The 22,728-nt window shown below is 38.3% G+C and overlaps 1 protein-coding gene across 4 annotated transcripts in view; it reads right to left on the reverse strand.

Moving 5' to 3' along the window:
• Positions 1–22,728, reverse strand: part of ATXN7L1 (ataxin 7 like 1) — a 110,713-nt gene that overhangs the window by 44,569 nt on the left and 43,416 nt on the right. The window contains exon 1 of one of the 4 annotated variants that reach the window (XM_084206825.1): positions 3,352–3,423. The exons of the other annotated variants lie outside the window; for them this stretch is intronic. The gene's annotated coding sequence lies outside the window, so the exon portion shown is untranslated. Of the gene's footprint in view, positions 1–3,351; positions 3,424–22,728 lie in introns of those variants that run through there. 4 annotated transcript variants of the gene reach the window in all.

Below are 22,728 nucleotides of genomic sequence, written 5' to 3' on the forward strand. Positions count from 1 at the left end.
ACAGCAAACTCCAGAAGAGATTACAATCTTCTGGAAGTTGTCCCTTCTCATCAAAGTCATGTTCTACAGTTGAAAGAAATCCTACTGTTTAGAGATAATAGAAGATACTTCTAAATTGGAAGAATTTGAGATTCAAGTTGTTTTTTTCCAGCAATGGGAATCACTTAACCAAAGAGACAGGGAAAGGACAACAAGCACGATACTGGCATGATAAATCTCAGCTATAATCAACTGACTCCAGCTTGATTACAGAGGAGGAACTAAACTCTGTATTTGGCAAATGGATCACAGAGCAAGCCTTTTCTAAAGCTTTTTGCTGAGTCTGACAATTGTTAGCTAGACAGTACAGAAGATTTAACCAGCAATGGCTAACAAGTGAACCAAAATTAACCATGCCTGAGCTACCACCCCTGGGATTTGCCTACTGTATCTAAGTACTGAGAGAAAAAGGTTTATTTACACTGAAGTGCTCAAGTAGTTTCAAATGATATCCAGAAACAGAGGATCACTGAGTGCAGGATGACATAGAAGAAGAGGGCTATCTATCCCACCAGAAGATCATTGTAACACTTGAGGAAATCTGCAGATCCTAAATTTACCCCCCTTCCTTTCCTCCTCCCTAGTCCCAAATTCCTTGACTTTCTAAGTTGCTAAAGGTACGAAAAAAGTAATTCAAGGAGAAAAGCAGTTCAAAAGCACATTCACTATGATAGATCTTACTTATGAGAGAATTCTGGCAGTTTTATTTGTTCTTATTTCTCCTTACATTTCAGATGCCTAAATGCCTACTGCATAAAAAGTGATAGCAGTGGCAGTTACAAAAGGTCTGCTGTCTGTCTTTGCTGTTTTGCCTAAGGACATGAGGTCTATTCTCAGTATTAGGAACTAACATATTTTGGAAGGTGTAACATTCAGCAAACAAAACCAGAGAACAGATCATCTGCTGTACAGTATTTGCAAGTCTCCTGTATGGTATTTATCTTGGAATACACACTAATGAGGACAGCAGCACAAGCACTACAAGGGAAAAGACTCAATTACTGTAAACAACTGGGAACAAAAGACTGTTAAACATTCAACAATCACATCAACAGAAGGTTTAGAAGTCTTTACCTCTTGTTTACTGTAACAAGATTAGGTCAAGGCTTCCCTCTGCCTCTTAGCCTCATCAAACTAGGGAAGACCATAAAAACAAAACCACTGCAGTAACTCACTCATTCACTGAAAAAACTCACTGCCCTGCTCAAAGTATGGAAAGATACCAAAGTATCTGGGGCTACTGCCACAGTAAAAGTCAGCCTGTAACCTCCAGCTAATCAGCTGCATATCTGTCAAGCACATACATGCGAACCACACTTACATAAACTTTCTGCTCCCTTACTGCTCCTCCCACTCCAAGATATCAATTCTAGCCAAGAACTTGATTAGCAACAGACTATGAAACACTTTCAGAGAACATCAGAGGTGGCACTTACAAAAGGACAGTGAACTTTTATGGCCTGAAGGCTCCAGAGCAAAGTGTGGCAGCCGGCATCAGGCATTGCCTGTTACAACTGCAGTTGTACCATGCATCAAAAAGAGATGCAATTTATCTTTCTGCTCTTCTTCCCTTGCAAAACATTCTTGGCACAACTTTGGCTTCAATCTGATATTAATCCATGGTTGAATTACAGTGTAGGGATGGAGACTAAGCACATTTTTTAACACAACCTTGAGTCTTTTAGCATTTGCTTCCTACAATAGACTGCTCTCACCTTGCAAGTACAGTGTGTATTGCTGTCTCCAGATGTAGCCTCATAGAGTCAATATACTGAAAAAGGTCTGCGGAGCTCTCGTTCACAAGCAATCTTGATTCATCCTTTATCAGGGACCTCTCTCTTGTTAGTAATTTTATGCCAGTTTAGGAGTTGCAATTATTACATACTCTCCCACCCCTTCCTGGCTAATTATAAAATTATTAAACATCAGAGTTACACGGACTACTTTTGTAGGACTTCTGCCTTTCTCTTTATAATTACCTGTAAAAATCTGGTACATAGACTGCATTTTGCATTTTAATTAAATATAAAGCAACACTGGTTAGATACCTCAGGACATTTCTCACTTTACAGAAATCAGAGCTCATTTAACAGCCATAGTATTTCACAGACTTAGACAGACACCTGTATCAGATAACACTGGTTTCAAGTAAACAAGTAGGTTTTATTTTTTTCCCTGAAAAGTCTAATAAAGTTTTCTAGTGTCATTTAGAAAAATGTAACAGAAATATAGAACTTTCTGGTTTTCTCCTTTTAAGTTCATTAGAACAAATAGAGGGAGAATGTAATCCATGCACACAGCAAGTAATCCAGCTGTAATTCATACCACAGCATAGCAGAGGTAAAGCGGTAATGCCAACATTAAACCTGATACTATTTAGCCCTTAAAGCTTGCAGGTAGTCCCTCTCTTTCCAAGAACTGCACATTGAGAGAAATCAGATATATTTAAAGAATAATTCAGTATCATGAAAGTTTTAGGTGAAATTTAATTTTTTCAAATGAAATTATTTAAATTGAGCTTAGACATCTAGAGCCATATCGAGGCTTCCAAAAGCAAACACTCAGGAACTGACTTGTTCTTTATTTAAAAAGCTCTATAGAATACATATAAAACATAGCATTAAAAAGTTGACAGCTGCCAATTCAAGAGTCAGCAGTTCCCCGCTGGCATATTTTGTTTAAACTACTTTGGTACCACTGTCATGTTATTAACCAAATTTAAAAAAAAAAAACTCTTCATATATTTCTAAAATACTACCCATTACCAATGTAATCATAGTTTGCATTATTTTTTAACCACATTGCTACATGTGAAATATACCCCAAAAAGGCAAAACAAAATACAGAACATACAAACACATATTTAAGGGAGAAATCAAGGTGACTTCTTGAAAATATGGGTCTTGCTAAGTTTCTAGTTACCTGCATGCATTTCTCTTTAATCTTTCTGAGGCTGCAGCAAATGGAGCTTAGTGTCTACTCTCAAGCTAAAAATCTTAGCAATAATTTGTGTAGATTTGTGCAGATAAAAATAAAAATCACAGACTGTATTAGATTCCAGGATTGTAAGCAACACGAGCTATCATATCTGCACAACAGCATGCTGATATAGTTGGGAAAAAAAGTAAAAATAATCACAGTACAGATAACCAAGGGTCAAAGTTCTGGTTATGCATGAAGTTTCAGTATTGGCACTTCCTGTTCTGAGTCTAAAATACTCATAATTAAATCTATTTTCTCCTTCTTTGCTAAAGTAATGAACTGCTATTCTCTCCTCTCCTCCATATATCTACACCTGATTTGCTCACTTACATTACTGTGAACCATTAGGCCAGTTTTAAAAGGTCCTCGCTGCACAAGAGGCACTGCCACACTCAGTCCCGCAGGCCAGGGCTGCGCTCAGGCTTCCCGAGCCCCTCCCGGCGGAGCGGGGCGGGAGCTGGATGCCATCCTCGCACTCTGCACCGCCTCAGCTACTCCGGACACCGCAGGTGCTGCCGGCAGCCCTTCCACACGTGTCGCCTCCCCCGCACCGGGCAGGTACGTAAGGCTGTGGGTGTTTTTCTCCAGCGATAGCTGGGTCCTACAACCTCGTGCGGCTCCTACACCGGGTTTCTCACGCCGCACGAGCACAGCGGCAACAAAGCAAGGCAGCCTCTGTAGCGACCCTCACTCACATTCAGCCCGCCGCTGCAAAACCCACCAGCGGCACCTTCCCCTGGCGCGCTGACAGCTTCGCCGGCAGGGCTCGGGCCGTCCTTCGGCGGGGGCCGCCGGGCCGCAGGCGCCGTCAGCGGCCGGGAGGCTGCCGGGAGCGGAGGGCCGGGAGGAGGCGAGCAGCGAGCCGGGAGGGGGAGAGCGGCGGGCCCGGAGCTCCCCCTCCCGGACCCGCCGTCGCTGCCGCCATCCGTCTCTCTGCTCCGTACCGTCCCTACTCACGCGACGAGCAGGGAAAGCCTCAACAGCGAAAGGTCAGGATCAGCAGAGTTAAATGCAAAACTCGTTTCACTTATCACACGATTTTTCTTCTCGAAACTCATCAAACTTCTAATTTAGTTTTGGAAGGCTTAGGGAAAGTCAGTCCTTCGATCAACAGTGCTGCAGCTGCAGCCACTGCTGGCAAGGATATACACACTGTCCACATTAACTCCAAATTCAGGTTCTGAACTCCTCACAATAATGTATGGTAACTGGTAATAAAAAATTAAGCTTCTGAGGGTCTGATTATCTTTAATTTTTACACATTGGAGTACAAGCGGACCAAGCAGATTAAGATCCTGTTACAGTCAGCTGCTGGATAAACACAGAAGTCTTTATCACCTATTTTTCTTCTTACAAATACTCCATACTCACAAGTATGCAGATATAAGAGCTATGGCGTCACCACCCAAAATAAAAAGTTCAGTCAACAAGCTGAGCTTTGCTGTGGCACAGCTCTGCATGTTAAAGAATCCCTGTGCCAAACCCTCAGCCAGCTGACTGCTGCTGGAAATGGTGGGTTTCCCATTAACCAGAAATACTTCCTTTGGCATAACTCTCAAGATTTGGAATGGCAGTATGTTTAATGTTAAATGATACCATTACAAGTAATTTGTTTCAGCTATATTTAAATGGGCAGCCATTCAGCTATTCTCACATACATGCAACTCCTCTTGCAGCCACGAGTTGCTGGCTTGTCCACTAAACCCAGCCAAACCCAGCAATTTGCAGCAGACCAGCACGGGACCTCAGTTTAAATGCAAATTTATTTCACAGCTGTGTCCAACATGAAACATACTGACAAATGTTAGCTCACACTGCAAGGTATTTTTCAATGTTTCAGGATTAAATTCCATATATTTGAGCACATATATGCAGTGGTGTTCCCCAGGAAATTAAGCTAGAAGTTGTTAACTGGAGTGCTGCGTTCCCTGGCTGTGCACCCTCCTGACTATGCAGGAATCCCAGTGGGGCAGGAGCAGGAATGGCCCCAGTTTATTCAGGTTTCTATCTTAATCACAGAATCTTCTGCCTGAGGCCTTGGAAGAAGATGGGGAGTGTGAAAACAGAACCACAACTCTCAAAGATTACTGACAGTAAGTAAGCTCTTCAGAGGGCAGTGTGGGTTCTCCTGGCAGTGATTTCAACTGGACAGAAGAGAGAACTGGATTCAAAATATCCTGACTGACTGGACCCAAAGATGGAACCCAGAAATTTAGTCAACAGATCTTTGAAGGTGCATAACCAGTTGTTTTGTGGCTTTGTTTGGTTGGTTTGTTTTTATTTAATTTGAACATGGGACTTTTGTAAAAAATAAACCACTATATTTTTGAGGCAAAAGCCTAGCTAAACAAAACAGCCCTGAATGCTTCTGGGATTCCTGTTTAGGAAGTCATTCACTGCAGGTGTACATGCTTCACAGAAGAGGCAATCACTGAAGCCAGGGAATAATAAGACACAATAAAATATGGAAGTATAAATAAGCAGAAGAAACAATAATAGGTAAGTAATATTAGGCAAGTAATGTTAACACACAAAATAAATAAGACAAACAGGTACAATGTTTAAAACTGACGGTGAAAAAAAGCCAGCAAAAATGTATGCTAGTAAAAAGTTCCAGCTAAGCTGAGAAATAGAAGGTTGAAAGGAACTAGTGGTTGTGTGGTATACCTCCATCACTTTATGGCCAGGACATTACACACTGCTAGTACCTATTTTATATCTCAGATTCATGCCTGTGGAGCAGCTGTCAAAGCCTGTCCTAACACATAATCCTGGGGATCCACAGGGCTGCAAGGCTGCTGCAAAGTGAATGGTGATTGCTGCCCCATGTCAGCTTGTGATAAAGGTCATATCAGAGGTCTTCAATGGCCAGTAAGGCATTGACTGATCATGAAGATTTAAAATATAACACATGTTAAGGGAGAGTTAACTTATATAAAGAAACAAAACAATGCATCAGAATTTGGAGGGGGTGGGTGGAGAATATGCATAGTAACCATGCAAACAATCTAGCAGAAGTAAATTCAAAGCAATGCTTTCACTATCTGAAAATAAAAATACATCTTCTGGAACCAAGGCTGATGTTAGCTTTTGTTTAAAATAAAATCAGGATCTTGATGGTTTTCTGTACCTTAATATTGGGCATCTCAAGTGATCCAGCAATAAATCAGCTAAACCAAATGTTTCAGGAAGTGACAATCAATGCTTTAGTTTTTAATCTAAAATGGGAAATTTATCAGCAATATTAAGACATATTTAAATAGGAAAGGACTTCTACAGTTGCGCTGAAGACCACAGACATTCATCTTATAGATTAACTTCTGTAAATAATTATCTTTATGCAATGTCATACTAACAGAGACAATTTGTGCTAATTGACAGACAAGTTCTACATTTAATCATATTGAGAAAATAGTGCACAGGAAATAATTATTTTCTAACTCTAGAATCTTAATACAGAAATTTCAGCACAGAACCCACAATCTGCAGAAAGGCTAAGAACAAAACTACTCAATAGTTAAAAGAACTATTCATTGTAGGTAATACGGGGGAAAGGATTTTTTTTTTGTGAGGGATCACTTCCTTTGCTCATCTTGCAAGGTTTAATTAAGTGGCTATGAAATAAGAAGTAGCTAAGAATGATTCTTTTGTAACCTATTTTCAGGCTATAAATGTATTTCTTATAAGTAATAGTAATACTACATATAATATAGTAATACTATAGTGTTATTGTAATACTACATATAAAACCATTGATAAAACTGCCTACTTACCAAAGCCTAGATATAGACATAAACTTGTCTGATGTGAGCATGAAGTTAGGATATCAGGGTCTATTTAAGCTTATCTTGAAAAGCACACATCTAATCTCTGTACTTAGATTTGGACTGATGAAATTGGGTTTGTGTCTATTGAAGAAAAATAGTGATATGCCTGTAGCACTTTATGGTGACTCTTTTATGCTGTGCATCAGAATACTCCCATAGAATTTTCAACATGAGGCCCAAAATTTAATTATTAAGTGCTTTCCTGATGGCCACTGGCATTATCAGACAGCTGGCACATTTAAGCTACTTGAACCCAGGAACATTTCTTAGTACCCAGCACATGAAGACTGCCTAATCTGGAATGTGTATCGGGACTAAAACTTTAAAATCCAGAAACAAGAGTCCAATCTGTTGGGAGTGCACATTTTTCTTGCTAAAGCTGTGCGGGCCTAAAACAGTGCTAAAATTAATTTTGTTTCCTTGTACTGCTAGGTAGGTCAAGATGCAGGATTTCTTTTCCACCTAGAAACAAGGCTACAGCTTCGGCAATTCAGCACCAGCAAAACCAGAAGAGACTTCAGGCAAAAAACTTTAACCCAGTAAAACACTAGCATGTATATTTGAGCAGCAGCTGTATGAAGCATTTTGGGTTTTTCTGTATCTGTATGCTAATCTCACTCTGAACCGAAATCAGGTTTCTTATGTTTCAGTACCATGGATATTTCAGCACCAAAAGACAGGAGAGGGGTATTAGAGAAATGCAAGTCAGAGTGCTTGAGGAAGCCAGAATTGTACTGATTTTGCATACGGAGATTATTTCAGAAGAATCTCTGAACCTCTAGCTGATAATTTCTGCAGACATCTTATCTTAACCACATTTAGCAGAAAAGAAGACTGAGGACCCAGATCTCTACGAATTCCAATTATCCTGACTCAACTCCTCCAACAAATCAAGCACCTGATCCATTTTCAGAGCCACACTCTACAAAGCTGTGTTTGTGGCCTGTAAGACAATCCTTTGACTCTTAAAACATTACAGACCTTCATAAACAAATCAAACTGTTGTACTGAGGAAGAGAACAAAGCTCTAACAAGTGGCACTTGACAAACACTCAGTTATGCTTACATTACCTTACAGATGACACCATTGCCTCAGCAATCCCAACTTTTCACAGCAGCTCCTCCAGAAACCCCACAGGATTCTGGAGTCTTGTTTAATCTCTTGGAAAAATGAGGAACACTGGTTTACTTGGAGCACCTTAGTCCTGCACAATCCACTCCTAAACCTATAAATTAGACTGTTATTTTTGGGAAATCCTAGAAGGACTGACATATATACATATTCTCAGAGATAGTGCCTTATTTTTTCTGCTAATCATCTCCATGAATCAGAATTTGTCCATATTTGAGGCAGAGAACTCCACTCCCTTTCACTTGATTTCAGTCAGACATGCATGCAGTTTGCTCCATTCTACTCATAGAGGAATTAATGACAAACAGGGTTCTCCTTTTTCATGCCCTATCCAGCTAAGAAGGTGTTGTCCATTTCCATGTCAAAATGTATGCAAATCCCATTTTAAAATCAGCTTCTAACAGCATAATAAAAGACAACCTACCCTCTCCTTTCTCAGGAAAGCACCATCTTTTCATAAAGTGTTTATTTAATGCCTAGCCTAGGATTTCTTGTTTCTTGGTCAGACCCCCTAGGGGTTCCTAAAGATCAGTTTGTCTTACTAAAGATGAACTATCATAACAACAAAATTAAGAATAAGTTCTGTTTCCATTTTGATCTGGACACAGCTTTCATGCTGTAAACCTTCAAACCTCATCTAGGCAAGTTGAAGTACCAAGAAGTGATCCCACTGTCTTTCCAAAATAGCTAGAGTTAATATTGTGCAATTGTGTAAAACCCAGTCTTTGTTCTCAGTTGCTCCAAACTGAGATATAAATGACTTCAAACACTTGGGCACCTCACCAGTGCCATGGGTTCAGCAGTACCACTGCAGGTGGCTCAGGTACTTTGCTTAGGTACACATCATGCTTAGGTACTTCTAGGGTAACCAGTGAAACTAACCCAGCAAGGAACATACATCCCTCCTCCTACACTTAAACCTCAATTCATCAAGTGAGCTCATGGACACAACACATCCTCAGTACTTCTGTCATACAATTTTTTCCACTGCTCTATGTCTCTAAAAGTTTTTGAGTATTTTAGAATAATATTTACTAATTTAATAATGCTAAATGATACACAAAGAATTAATGAATTCACAGGTAAAATACTCAAAAGTTGTATTTCTAAAAGGAGTAATGCTGTTGTACCCTGAAGTGGTTTCTGAAGTTTATTACTTTGGTCCTCATATACACACTGCTCCCTTAAGGTGTTACAGGGCCTCAGATGTATCCTTTAACTTCCCATAGCAAACAAGAACAAATCTGTTGCTTGATGCATGCAATGCTGCTCAGGCCTTCATAAGTACTCTAACATTATACTTCTTAGCTCTGAAATTCCACAATCGCAGGTACTAGTTGGTATCTCTTACTGACTTAATTCAACTGATAATAAAGGGTTTATTTCAATTAGTCTCACATTAGAATCAGTGATTTAGATTTAAATTAAATTCACATAATTTTCACGTCCCGTGGGTATGCATGTTTTGACAGTACTGCAAAAATGTGCTGCAAGTTGCATAGAAGTTGATTGAAACCGTCAAACCAGTATTTAATTGCTTGCTGACATGTACCTCAAAAATAGTCCAGAGTGGATTTATCTGAACATACAAAAGCACATGCAGAAAACACATTTTCATGACATCTCCATGCATCGAAGAAATACAGGTTTTATTGCTATTTTTTAATTCCTGAATCAAACAACACAGCTTTTTTTTGCCTGTGATTTGCTGTATGACTACATGCAAATGTAGTCTCAGCCTCAGACTTCAAGAATTCTTTTTTCTATATAATGCATATTATAAAATAATACTTCCAAAATTAAACAAATATTTAAAAAGTTTTAAATATAAAAATTTCCTTACTTCTTTAGTTCTGATCCCCAGCCTTTGAAAATCTGCAAATTCTCTGCAGTCTTATTAAATACATTTGCTCAGATAATGTACAAGAAAAGCAATTCATAAGCAATGTGTTAAGTTCACTAAGTTTTTGCAGAAACTTTATGCAATCTGTCATTTCTTCTCTCCTGAATTTGGTGCTGCAGAAAGCAATATTCTGGACATGTAGTCCAGCAGTCCTCACCACTTTTCCCCCACTTAAATCTCATCTTCTCTAGTTTACAATTTTTACTTTAATCCTAATGAGTCAGTAAAGTTTTAGAGTTGTCTCCTAGACTTTCTATGTCTTTTGGTAATTTTAACAGGCTTACTTCACACATTTACTCTTCACCACATCCCTCTATAGGGCTGTGAATTCCTGCTAGAGAAGAGCACTTTTGGGAGAAGAAATAAAAAGAAAAAAAAAGAAAAAAGAAAGAAAAAAAAAGAACAAGAAAAAAAATTAAAAAAAAAAGAAAAAAAAGGAAAAAAGAATAAAAAAAAAAAAAGGAAAATAAAAAAGAGAAAGGCATGTTACCACCAATTCTTAGATCATAGAATCACAGAATGGTTTGGGTTGGAAGGACCTTAAAAGTCATCCAGTTCCAACTCACTTGCCATAGGCAGTGACACCTTCCACTAGACCAGATTGCTCAAAGCCCACCCAACCTGACCTTGAACACTTCCAGGGATGGGGCAGCCACAGCTTCTCTGGACAACCTGTGCCAGCGTCTCACTGTATAGAATTGCTTCTGAAAGCTAATCTTAACCAGCCCTCTTTTAATTTGAAGCCATTCCCCCTGTTCTGTCACTACATGATCTTGTAAAAAGCCTCTCTCCAGCTTTCCTGGAGCCCCCCTTGGTACTGGAAGGTGCTCCAAGGTGTTGCCAGAACCTTCTGTTCTCCAGGCTGAACAACCCCAGCTTTCTCAGTCTGTCTACACAGCAGAGGTGCCTCAGCCTTCTGATCACTCTTTGTGGCCCTCCTCTGGATTTGCCCCAACAGGTCCATGTCCTTATGATACTGAGGGCCTCAGATCTGGATGCAGTACTCCAGGAGGGTCTCCTGAGAGTGGAATAGGGGGGAAGAAGCACCTTCCTCAACCTGCTGCCCATGCTGTTTTAATGCTGCCAAGGATATGGTTCACAACATATCAATCTAGTTATGTCAACAGCCACTAGGTACACCCTTTAAAAAAATAAACAACCCTCAAATCTGAACAGACACAGCCCAGGAGAAGACCACCTTAAGATAGATTCAAATGGTAAATCTTTCATCTTCAAGGTCAGGTGTCCTTTTCAAAATACATGCTTTTAAGATAGTAGTTTAGAGAAGACAGGCAGAGCTGAATGAATAATTAATTGTGGCTGCTGTTCCCTGTGCACGTGCCACTCTGAACCATGCATTCTGAACCATGCTTTTGCCTTGCACCATCTCTGGCATTCACCTGCTGCCCTGATGGGTGAGCTTAGCTTGCTAAGCAGAAAACTAACCAAAGAAAGGGGGGAAAGTTGCTAAACCACAAATAAATCAAAGTGAATAGCTTTCTCCTACTATTCGATAATAAGTTGAAGAGTGTCACTACAGGGTGAGATGAGCAGCAGGGAAGGAAGAGGGTCCCTGGGCTGGGTAGGAAGGGTGGGGTGTGAAGAACGTGCTCTGCCCTCTGTAGCAGGGTGCCTTCAGATCCACGGGGAACCCCCTGCCACAGTGATAGTCAACAGAGCTGCAGAAAGGGCACTGATGTCACCAACAGAGACAACACCCCAGAGATGATCATGTTTCAAAGCTACTGGAGGTTTTGCTGCTGTTGAAAGAAGCTCTTGCTTATTTTAAAAGGACCATGGTTGCCACTTGATTATCAGTCCTTGCTGTAAAAGAGCACTTGCTGCACCTTGTGACCTGTAGCTACTCTCACAGCTGAGTCTTCAACCCATCTTCTCTTCCTCTAGTCTTCACCAATCCAGGTTTAAGAGTTTATCCTCACAAAACATCACTGACCACTGTCATATTTCAAACAATGTTATTCTGGGAAACAATAGCAAGTGTGGTAGGCTGGAATCAACTGTGTGATACTTGTACCACAGTGACTGGTCTTAGTTAACCTAACTGCCTTCAGTTATGGCAGCAGAGAGGACATGACAAATACAGTAAGAATGAGTAACTAATAATCTGAGAAACATAATAAGGGTTCTGTAGAGAACTGGATAAAAAAATGAGAGAAACTTCACTCACTATGTTTGTGTATCATGAAGAAAAAGCAAACCTTATTTTCAAGAACAAAATACTAGAAAAACAGACCTGCTGAGCCTACTGAACACTGCAGACCTACTTCATCAGTGACTTCTGCATACCACAGAAATGCCTATTAGAGAATTAATACAGAGTATGAAGAATTTGTCGTAACAGTCCTCCATGATTTGGGACTCAACACTATTATAATATTAGTACCTTCCTTGAGAGACTAATACAGTTTATTAAAATAAAAGCATTTTGCATATTTCATTTGCCCCAAAGTTTTCAAATAAAATATGAACTAGAAATATGACTGTTGTACTATTTATTCTCTTAGTTACTTAAGCCACGTTTTTTTTAGTTAAAACAATTCTTAAAATAAAAGAGTTAAGAAAAATAATCTCACTACATTAAAATTAAGTTCTACATTTAAATGAAGTTTCACTATTACAAAATTGATGACCTGGAATAAATAAAACATAGGTTGCCCATCAAAAGAAAAACCAGGGTGCAAGATGGTGTAAAACTGTTAATAATGTTCATATGCAGCACAATCAAAGTGACTATTGCATTTCTTGCGACACTATATGAATATTTCACACATCAGGAAAAGAAAAATCACAAGAGCAAGAGACACAAGGAAGACTTTCAATAATGTAAGAACAAATGGATTACAATGTTAAAAAACCAAACTGCTACAAGATGAGACCTTTTCTGTAAGTGGCTAATCCACATTAATAAAACCACTACTAAACGGGCACTGCAGGTAACAATTCACTTTAGATTAATATCACCTGAGCCAAAACATATTTTAATGTAACAGCATGGGTTATATTTTAAAACAGTTTAGTCATTTTAGCCATCAGCACAATCCAATGTTTCTAGGAATGCAAGTCATTTTTATTAGGCAGCCAGCTGCAGACATTGCTGGAACTAAAGTTCCAGAAAAACTGGGAAAATTACCATTCATATGCTTTCAAAAGCTTCCCAAACACGTGAATGGAAGCTGTGTTTGAATGGCAGAAGTCAAACAATTTGGAAACCAGATTAAAGGAAATAAGTAGTGATTTATTTGCAGTGTATCTTTTCATTCCACATAAAAACGCTTGTGCTCAGTGACCAAGATTTGGTCCATACTTACAAGAAGATACTACTGCAATGATGTATTATGAAATAATCCTTGAAAAAAAATGAACCAGGAGCAACTGCTTTAAAGAATTACTTTCCTGCACACAGCATCAGGCAGTGATGACTAATGGGGAGAGGCGCTGCTCGGCCAGCTCAGTCGCACAGTGTGGGGGAGGCACTGCATACCAGGGAACGCTTGCTTGCAGGGAATGTGAAGCAGACACTCTTGTATTGCAGGGAGATAAACGGGGCACTAAGACAAATAAGGCTGCTCAGCCTTTCCTCCTGTAGTATTTTAAAAATATAATTAAAATAAACTGCTAAATTTTAGTGTAATCTTAAAAAAATTCCCTTTATTTCCATATGTCAAGCTAATATTGAATGGGTTTCTTATACATAGATGTACTGTATCCACCTGAAGAAAATTAAGTCCAGGTCTCCATATCCATTACACATGATAAAATGTGCAAAGCCCATAAGATAAAATCTTAAATTTTGTAATAATATTGATTCTCAAACTTTCATCATTCTTCCTTTTTACATGAAAATGAAACATTTTAGGCCACAGTACAGCTTCCTATACAATAGTTATCATAGCTGTCATTCTTCAATTCAAACAAGTTATTAATTATTACAGCTTTACCCAGCAACACTTCTCATTAATATTTCTAGATGATGTAAAGAAAATTCTTGTTCTTAGTTAAAAAAACAGAATTTAAGTTCTTTTAAATAGGTACACTGTTAAAAAAATGACAATAAAAGAGACAATGTTTCAAAACTTCCAAGAATATCTTCAGGTGATCTGAATGAGACACAATACACCCCCACTGCTGTTTCTAATTGCATAAGAAGTTGAATTAGCTAATGTTATGTTGACCACACTTTATCCTCTCAAATTTTAGAGAAGTTACATGGAGGTTCTTGGCAGAAACTTTGCAGACTTGGAATCCCCCCCCAAGCCATTTCTCCCAAATAAGATCAGTACAAATCCAAGGGGATGCTAACCAAGGAGATCTCAAAGAAGTCAGCTATACCTGCACAGTATAACATGCCTGTGCTATAACCATGGTTTTGCTTCCACTTGGATGGCTCAATTATTTAGGAATAAACTGACATATTTTAAAACACAAGTTGGGACTGATCTGTGTGGTTGAGCTGAAGCTGAGCTTTAAAATGAAACATATCAGAAAAATGGAAAAGCAAAGCCTTAGAAGTAAAACCAGCTTAGGTCAACAATGATGCTGTTTCCAGTTTTCCAGTGTAAATGTCTTATGCGAATTGCACTAAAAAAAGAATCCTACTTGAAAGGGAAAGAAAGGAAAAAAAAAAAAAAGAAGGGTCAGACAGGGTGAAATAGAGCCTTTAAAAGCCTGGAACAATTTGCAACACAAATACTGAGGAGCAAGCAGCTTCCTCTTTGAATGAAGCAAGGGTCTGACCTCTTCCTGTGTCACAAGTCCCCACACTTATTATGTTTTCTACTGGCAGCAAAAAAACCCATCAATTCTATCAGCCTTACAGACATGTGTGTACCAAAAAAGACACCATATTGTATTCCATCCAGTTTTAGAAGAGATAGAAGATGTATTTGAACAAGCATCTTCAGATCTTTGTTGCCTAAACTGCTCCATAACATTACTTGTGATGAAATAGCTCATAACTTAGACCTCATAAATAAATATTAACTTCACTTTTTAAAGCAGATTCTGTAACAACCTATAAGAACACAAAATGACTGCTACAAAATTTACAAGAAAAACACATGAAGATCATGGAGAAAATGGTACCTTGGCAACTCATGGAACTCCATAGTACACCTTATAATGCTGAGTTAAGCTACATTTTATGCATTAATTCCCTACATAGACATAAAATGCCCAGGTTAGATCTGCAGTTAGCTGACTCTTACACAGACACACACAAGTTTCAGATGAATATTTTAATTGAAGCTATGACACTTGTAATACTTTTTCAAAAAATGAAAGTAGCAGTGGACCCCTCAAAATCCTGTCTGGACAGATCTGAGTGAAGCACAGTTTACAATCTGTCACAGCTAAAGAAGAAAAGGCTGCAAAGTGAAGGTATGATGTGCTGCTGCAGCAGAGGAGACAGTTGTGTTAGATCATACACACATAAAAACCCCACTTGTTTTACCTGTTTAACAGTTGATATTATGCAACTCTGCCTGCAGAGTCAGCTGGCATTTGTATTTCCTCTGCCCATTAGTCAGAGTTTTCCAGCAGGTAATTCTAAGTGTTAAAGAAAATAATTTCATTGTATTTTCTTTTTTGTATTATATATATGTTTTGGGGAAGAAAAAAATGGTCAGTCTAACCTTAAACTAAATATTAAAGTCTAAAACAACAAAATCAAGACATTAGGCAATTCTAAAATGACATTAAACTAAGTTTAAAAATTGAAAATATTTCTCTTTTATAAAATGCAACTATGGAGCAAAACATCAATGAAATATAAATAGTTAAAACAAAGTCTTGCATTAACTTAGCGGGATTCAAGTGTTCAGTGGAATGAATTTGTTTCTACAACTTTCATTTTTAAAGTGTGTTACTTGAAGCTCTATGTATCATTTATTTGAACTTTGTTTCACCTCAGGATACCATCTTGCTAAAACTGTCACTTTCAAATATAAGTTAAAATACAAAATTAAACATGAGTTATTTTCTTCCAGAGTGGTTCTGGTACAAATGCTTGCAACAACTTCATAATTCCTTCATATGACTGGATTGCATGATAAGGAACTGGAAATAAAACTGTCCTAGGGATCCTGAGTACCTTGGATCCATTTGCAGATGAAAGCAAAGCAGAGGCTGAAGTCAACTTCACCACATTTCACTGACACAGATATGAACATGCAAAGAAGAAAGACAATCCACTCCTTCCTGCCTGCATTTCCAAAATTTACCTTTGTATTTTGACTTTTCATCACACAGAGCATGAACAGGCCACTCACAAGTTCAAGATGACTGGACATCCTCATATTAGGGCAGAAGCAAAAATTCAGCTTTGTTCCTTTTTGCCTCCCTCCAGCTACTCACTCTTGAGTGCTAAGAAAATCACCATGAGAAGGCAGGAAAGCACATGGATAAACACTGGTGTGAAGTGTTGAAGGAGAACAACCTCAGAGCCTGCATAGGCAAGTATTTTCACTTGACCCACAGCTAACCATAAGATAAAATCTTTTCAATTGTCTGTTTCTAAGAACACCTGAATTGGAGGATGGCTAAATAAGCATCATACTGATCTACTACTAATGTCTGTGAGACGTGGTAGTTCAGTCTATGTGGTTTTGTTTCTCTAATTTATGAAAATAAACTACAGTGAAAGCTGCAAAGGTAACGTGGACTGCATATGCAAATATCCTGACCTGTCCCTCTTCCTAGTTCCAACAATAAACCCCCAAACCCTGCTGCAGGATTGCCATTGACCTTTCATTCTTGTCCCTTTCCAAATGCAAAGACAGGCTAATTTTGATTTAGTTTATTTCCAGTCTGTCAGATAATGTTTATGGAGCAGTAGGGATCTGGGACATAGAAGAAAAAAAAGGCCAAAATACTCCAGTTCTTCCCATGGCCGTCTAACAAACACTCGTTGAAGTTTTCATGACTCCCAGGATTCCAAGCTAGAACATGTGAACTTTGATACTAGGATTGTGTGTTAACAACCTTAGGTACCTCATCCTTCTGCTTTTGGGAGACAATATAAAGGGTTTTTAGTTTTTTGTTGTTGTTTGTTTTTTACCCACCTTCCCAGCCCTTCCACTCATGCAAGAAAAAGACTCTGACCTCAACATGGCAAGAGTTAAAGGGCACCTGTAGTATTATCAAGCCATATGTTAGGGAATATTGAACTCAGTGTATGTATAGCCCATAGCTCTCCACTGGACCAACTGGACACGAATGATGTCATGGAATTGTAAGGGAACCCTCAGGTTTTGTCAACCAACTCACTCCTGATAACTGCTACCTGAGCCTTTGGCCTGTCCCCAAAATTATTTTATATTCACAACTCATCAGTAATTATCACTAGACCAGTAAACACAGCAGCTGCTATAATATGGCTTTTCCCCCTCAAATATCAATATACAATCCTCTGACAATTTTGTAACTGCCTTTGTTTCTACTTTACAATCAGCTACTTTGGCTTGGTTCAGAGAGCGGATTCATATCTAAAATTCTGAGAGAATAGTAAGTATTTCTAAATATATTTTCTTATTAGAAAACCATTTAGTGCTAGGTCTTTAAACAAGACAAAGCTGGTGAAAGGGAGATGACTACTTCCCTGATTAAAGCACTCACCTTCTTGCAATCTGTCTGAACCTGAACCCAAATCTTCGCCTCTTCATAAAAGATCTCCAACAAGGACAAAGCCTTGCGAAGAGTGTTAAGGAGCTGTTCTCTCTCCATCCTGCTGAAATTATTTCAGCCTTTCATAAACACACTTCCTGAACCACAGAATGGATGCCAAGTATCTTACTTGTCAAAGTTAGGGATGAAGTCCCTCTCTTACTCTGTTCAGCTGCTGTTATCTTATGCAAAATAAAAACACCGAAAGGAAAGAAGAAATCAGTGTGGACTGGAACTTGTGTTTTCCAATAGCAGAAGTCCTCAATCTGCAGGTAATTCTGTTCCTCTCAATCATTTGCATTCCTTTTCCATACAAAACACTCAACAGGAGAAGCAGGCAAAGCCTCACAAGCAGAATTGTTCCACCACACCCTGGCAGATGAGACACCCCAATTGTCATTAGCATTTCTTTATGGAAAGGAGAAAAAACACCTATCAACGCCAGGTAGCCTGCTTGAGGCTCAATTCAACTCCCCTCAGATTTGGGAAGAAAAGTGTAAAGAGAATGTCCCACACTGCACATTAATTGTTCTAATCACCACACTAGTGGCTAAAAGAACAGAAATAATTTTGCAGACTTAGAATTTAATTTCCTCTGTTGTTTTTTTTTTTCCCCAGTGTCTTAAAAGAGATTTTACCTCAGGCCAAGTGCAACACTTCACCTCTATGGGCACAGAAATTATTTTGGTAAGAAAATGAGAGAAAGATCTGTTACACTCAAGCCATTTTTTAATGTGAAAAACCTCTGTGTTTTATTCTTCAGCATGCTACAGGAAAAATATCCTATTCTTTTACCAATTGTATCTACTCAGGAAGTGGCAATAAGCCACTCCCTAGCAGTTATTACAGAATTATGGCTACAACTGCATTTGGGGTGCAATGGACAGGTCAGGGGTGCAATGGACAGGTCGGGGTGCAATGTATGTGAATGCACAGAGAAATGCATACATATAGACACTTATTCACAAATAAAACTTTGCTTTGCTTATAGTCATGACAAAAATTATCCTCATGGTCTAGATGCCCCAAGGGATTTAGAAAACCCATCTCCAGCTCACACAAGGGAAATCCAAGTGACACAGTCTACTCAAACATGTGAGTGAAACGAGACCATGTATACACATTTCTTAAAGTAAAGATACCTGCTGTTGAGGGAGAATGTTGTTGCAACCCTCACCAAAAGGCTATAGAACAGGCCAAGGAAAAGAGGGTAAAAACAGTCCTCAATGAAAGAATTTAGCAATGGCATGCAGCAAGAGCCTGTATTAGTGCCTGAACTATTCAGCATATCCAGCACTTATTGAAAAAAGGTGGTGGTTAGTGAGAGAATATAATCTTTGGTATATAATCATTTAGAGTACTAAAGATGAACATCAACAGATTGCAGAAAGACCTAATACTGACCAGTGTAATAAAACAGTAAATGAAATTCAATGTAGAGAAATGTAAAGTGACAGACATGGAAGAAGAAAAGTATCTTCACTTTATATATAAAATGATGGTCTTTCAATTATAATTACACTGTAATGAAACACTGGTATTGTAACAGTTCTATAAAATTATCCCAATGATTTGTGGTGGTCACAAAAGCAAAACAAATGTTAGGTAAGGAATCCAGCACATCTCACCACTGCTTCCATCCCTTCAAAAATTGGTTAGAAGAGTTAGGCAAGATATAAAAACACATAGGAAAGACACAGGGAGTTTCCACAAGTGACAATTAGACCAATTTGGACTTGTCAAACTGGATGAGTGATGACAGAGGGTTATGGTGTACATTTATTATGAACATGGACAGGAAACGATAATTTGTTGCTGGTTGAAAAACAAACCAAAAAGCAAGGTATTTCTCCACAGAGCGTCCAGCTAAGTTTTAAGAATCCTTTCCAAGGGACCACATAGCTCTCAAGTTTCTATTAACTTCAAAAAACCCACTGTGTCAACAGAGTTGTTTAGCAGCACAGTGACAAATACCAGATTTTTCTTTCTAAGGTTTCCTTTTTTACTGCACCATTTCTACACTCATTTAACTAAACATGCAGTTCTGCACTGTGCCCTTCTTCACAGACTTGTCTGTCTGGTCTTGACTATTCCCTTCCTGCCCATGCAAAAATGCTGAAACTTTTACTGCTTGTTTCAGCATTCTTGTTACATACATCTGGTATTAGACAGTGATATAAAGATTTATTTAAACTGCAAACAAATCCTTTGTTGTCCTAACCAGAATCAAAAGCATTACTTCCACTCACATTTTACACTCTTCATCTATCTAGAATCACAGCATGAGAAACACTTGCTTTCAGACTCATTAGGACAAGCACAATACTTACACAAGATACTTCCAGAGAGAAAGCCAAATGAACAGACACAGGATGCACTGGCCTCCACAGTTCCTGCAGTCCTGTCACCATCATGTACAAACTAAATCAATCTGAAATATTTAAAATCAATGTAGACTTTTACAGTATTGTTGGCCAGTTACTGGACCAAGTGTCAGCTCATACACATGTACTCCTGCTTCAGTATTTTTGGGTAGAAGTGGCTCTGAAAACAGACTCCTCCCTGTCAATGCTAGCCAACTGAATTAAAAAGTGAAATTACCAATCTCAAATCTAAAACATGAAACTACACTTCATAAAAAAAAAAAATTTAAAAATCAAACTTATTTAGTCACCCAATTAGGAAAGCACAACACCAATGACATACTCATGAAAAGAATACCTTATAACACAGAGGGAACAAACTGAAAGGATGTGTATCAAATGATGATACATTAATGCTTGCCTTAAATACATTTCTCACGTGCAATGCTTGATATTTTATATAAATATGCTATTAGCTATACTTCACTAGTTGCAGAGGAGATGCTAGGCACGATTTCACAGAAACAAGAAGTCTGCCCAGAAAAGCGACTGGAAAAATATGTTATTTCCCAGAACACTAGTCAAAGAAAATGTTCCTAGTTAACAGCATCACTAATCTCACAAACATAAATAGTTAATGAGGCAAGTTTTCTAAATTTTATTTAGCCACCTTAACAATAGGTAGGTATCAGTGCAGAAAGCTAAACCAAATATTTGAAAATTGATCATAATGAAAATATGCACACATTAAAGTGAACCAATAGTCCATCATCATTTGTGTAACATTTTAAACATTTCTTTCTTACTGCATCATGAGTAATATAGTTTTTTAATCTTGCTAAATGAATACAAAAAAATGTATTATGAAAACAGAAGCCTACAGTGTGTCTAACCTACCTGCAGTAATAGAACAAGGTCTAATTCAATATTTTACATTTTAATGTGACAATTATTACATTAATATCACCGGTTAAAGATAATAGTAACAAGCCATTAAGATAATTATATGAATCACTAAAGGGGTATGAAATGGGAAACACAAGGAGCTTCAGATATATTTGAAATTATGAGAACTTTAAATACAGTATTGTATGCCCACAAATAAAATGTTTTGAATAGATTTGACACTAGTCAGGTACCAAGAGGTTGTGTCCTATTATTACAATGAAATAAACAGAACTCAATAGTTTCAAACATGGGGATGTGACAAATGTGTTTGCATGCTAGATGAAAAAATAGTATTAAAATAAGAAGAAATATTTTTTTTAAATAACAGGTACACAAATTCTAGGATAAATGTTACTACTGAAAAATGTGGGAGAAGTAATTTGCAAGCCTTGTAGTAGTGAGTTTATCACAGCTGAGATTTCCCTCTACCAAAAATAAGAAGTTTTTTTTAAAACACCAAATAAAAAAATATTTCTTCATGAAAGGCATTTAATGTAACTACTTCCAGCTTGACAAAAAAAATAAGGCTCTTGAAATACAGCCCAATATTTCATTTAATTGCTCTCCATTGCACATCTATGAACAAGGACATAAGACTACCCTGTCATCTGCCTGCATGCCAATGGAATTTTTGTATTCCTCACTACACCCCAAGTGGCCTGTAGATGTTAGAAAGGCAATACAAACATTGCTGGAAAGAAGCACCTCAGCCTCTCAGAAGCAGTACTTCCAAAACCTAATAAACTGCCATTCCAGTTTTCTGTCCACTCACCAGTATCCATAACAAGGCAGCTGTGAGTGCCACAGCTGTATTCTGTATTCTGGGGTCATCCAGCCTCCTCCCAGGCCTCTCCAGCTCTGAAGGAAGCCCTTGAATGCCCAAGCCAAGTTGCAACTCCAGCCCCACCTGCCACCTCACTTGCAGGCTCAGCAGCCACAACTCATGGCACAGGAGATGTTCAGCTGCCAGAGAAGACACCACTCCAAAAAAGTGCTACTGCTTGTGCAAGGAAAAGCCCAATAATTAAGAGACAGGAATCAACTTCATGAGCCAGCTTACAGAAAAAGTTAATATGAGGACAGTAAGAAATTACCAGACTTTTCTTGCTTTGAAATGCTAAATGATAACACAGTAGAAATTACTACATTCAGAAAATTAACTAAACCCAAAATATTCAGACAACTACTAGAAGTCATGGTCCATGGGGAGGGCCATATGCAGATATGACTTACACAGACTTGAAATGGAACTTGCAAAATTTGATAGTAGCTAATTCAAATGTCAATTACCTTCTGCAAAGTAAACACTATTGTGTATGTAAAGTGAAACACTATTACCAAAAAATCCTACACCTCACACTAAAAAACTCCACCATATCTTTGTCTTGTGACAAGCAGGAAGTACAAAGAGATAACAGAGAGACAAGACTTGCTCTTAACACTTCGGTACTTCTGAATGCAGTGGAGAAGCACTGACTTCTTATTTGGGTATCTGGCAAATTCAGGTTCCACGTCAAATTTTCTCTTTTTAGACTACACCACAATTTGATATAAGAAGGAATTTGATCTTGCTTATCTTTTACTTACCAAAACACTTCCAAACAGTGACTTTAAAAAACTCTTAATTCTGCTTTGGACTTTGTCTAGGAATAGGACCATAAAGTCTTCATAAAATTATTTTTAAAAATATTCCTTCTCTAAGATGGAAAGCATACACCTTACTCAGCAAGACATGCTTTGCAAGACTTCAAGCCAAATACTCCAAATTTTGATTTTGTCAGGTTTTTACAGAAAATGACAGAAAATTTTCACTAACTTCTCTCTCCCACTATGACAACCCCCCCCCCCTCCACC

The sequence above is a fragment of the Fringilla coelebs genome (genome assembly GCF_963513975.1).
Source record: "Fringilla coelebs genome assembly, chromosome: 5".
NCBI lineage: Eukaryota > Metazoa > Chordata > Aves > Passeriformes > Fringillidae > Fringilla > Fringilla coelebs.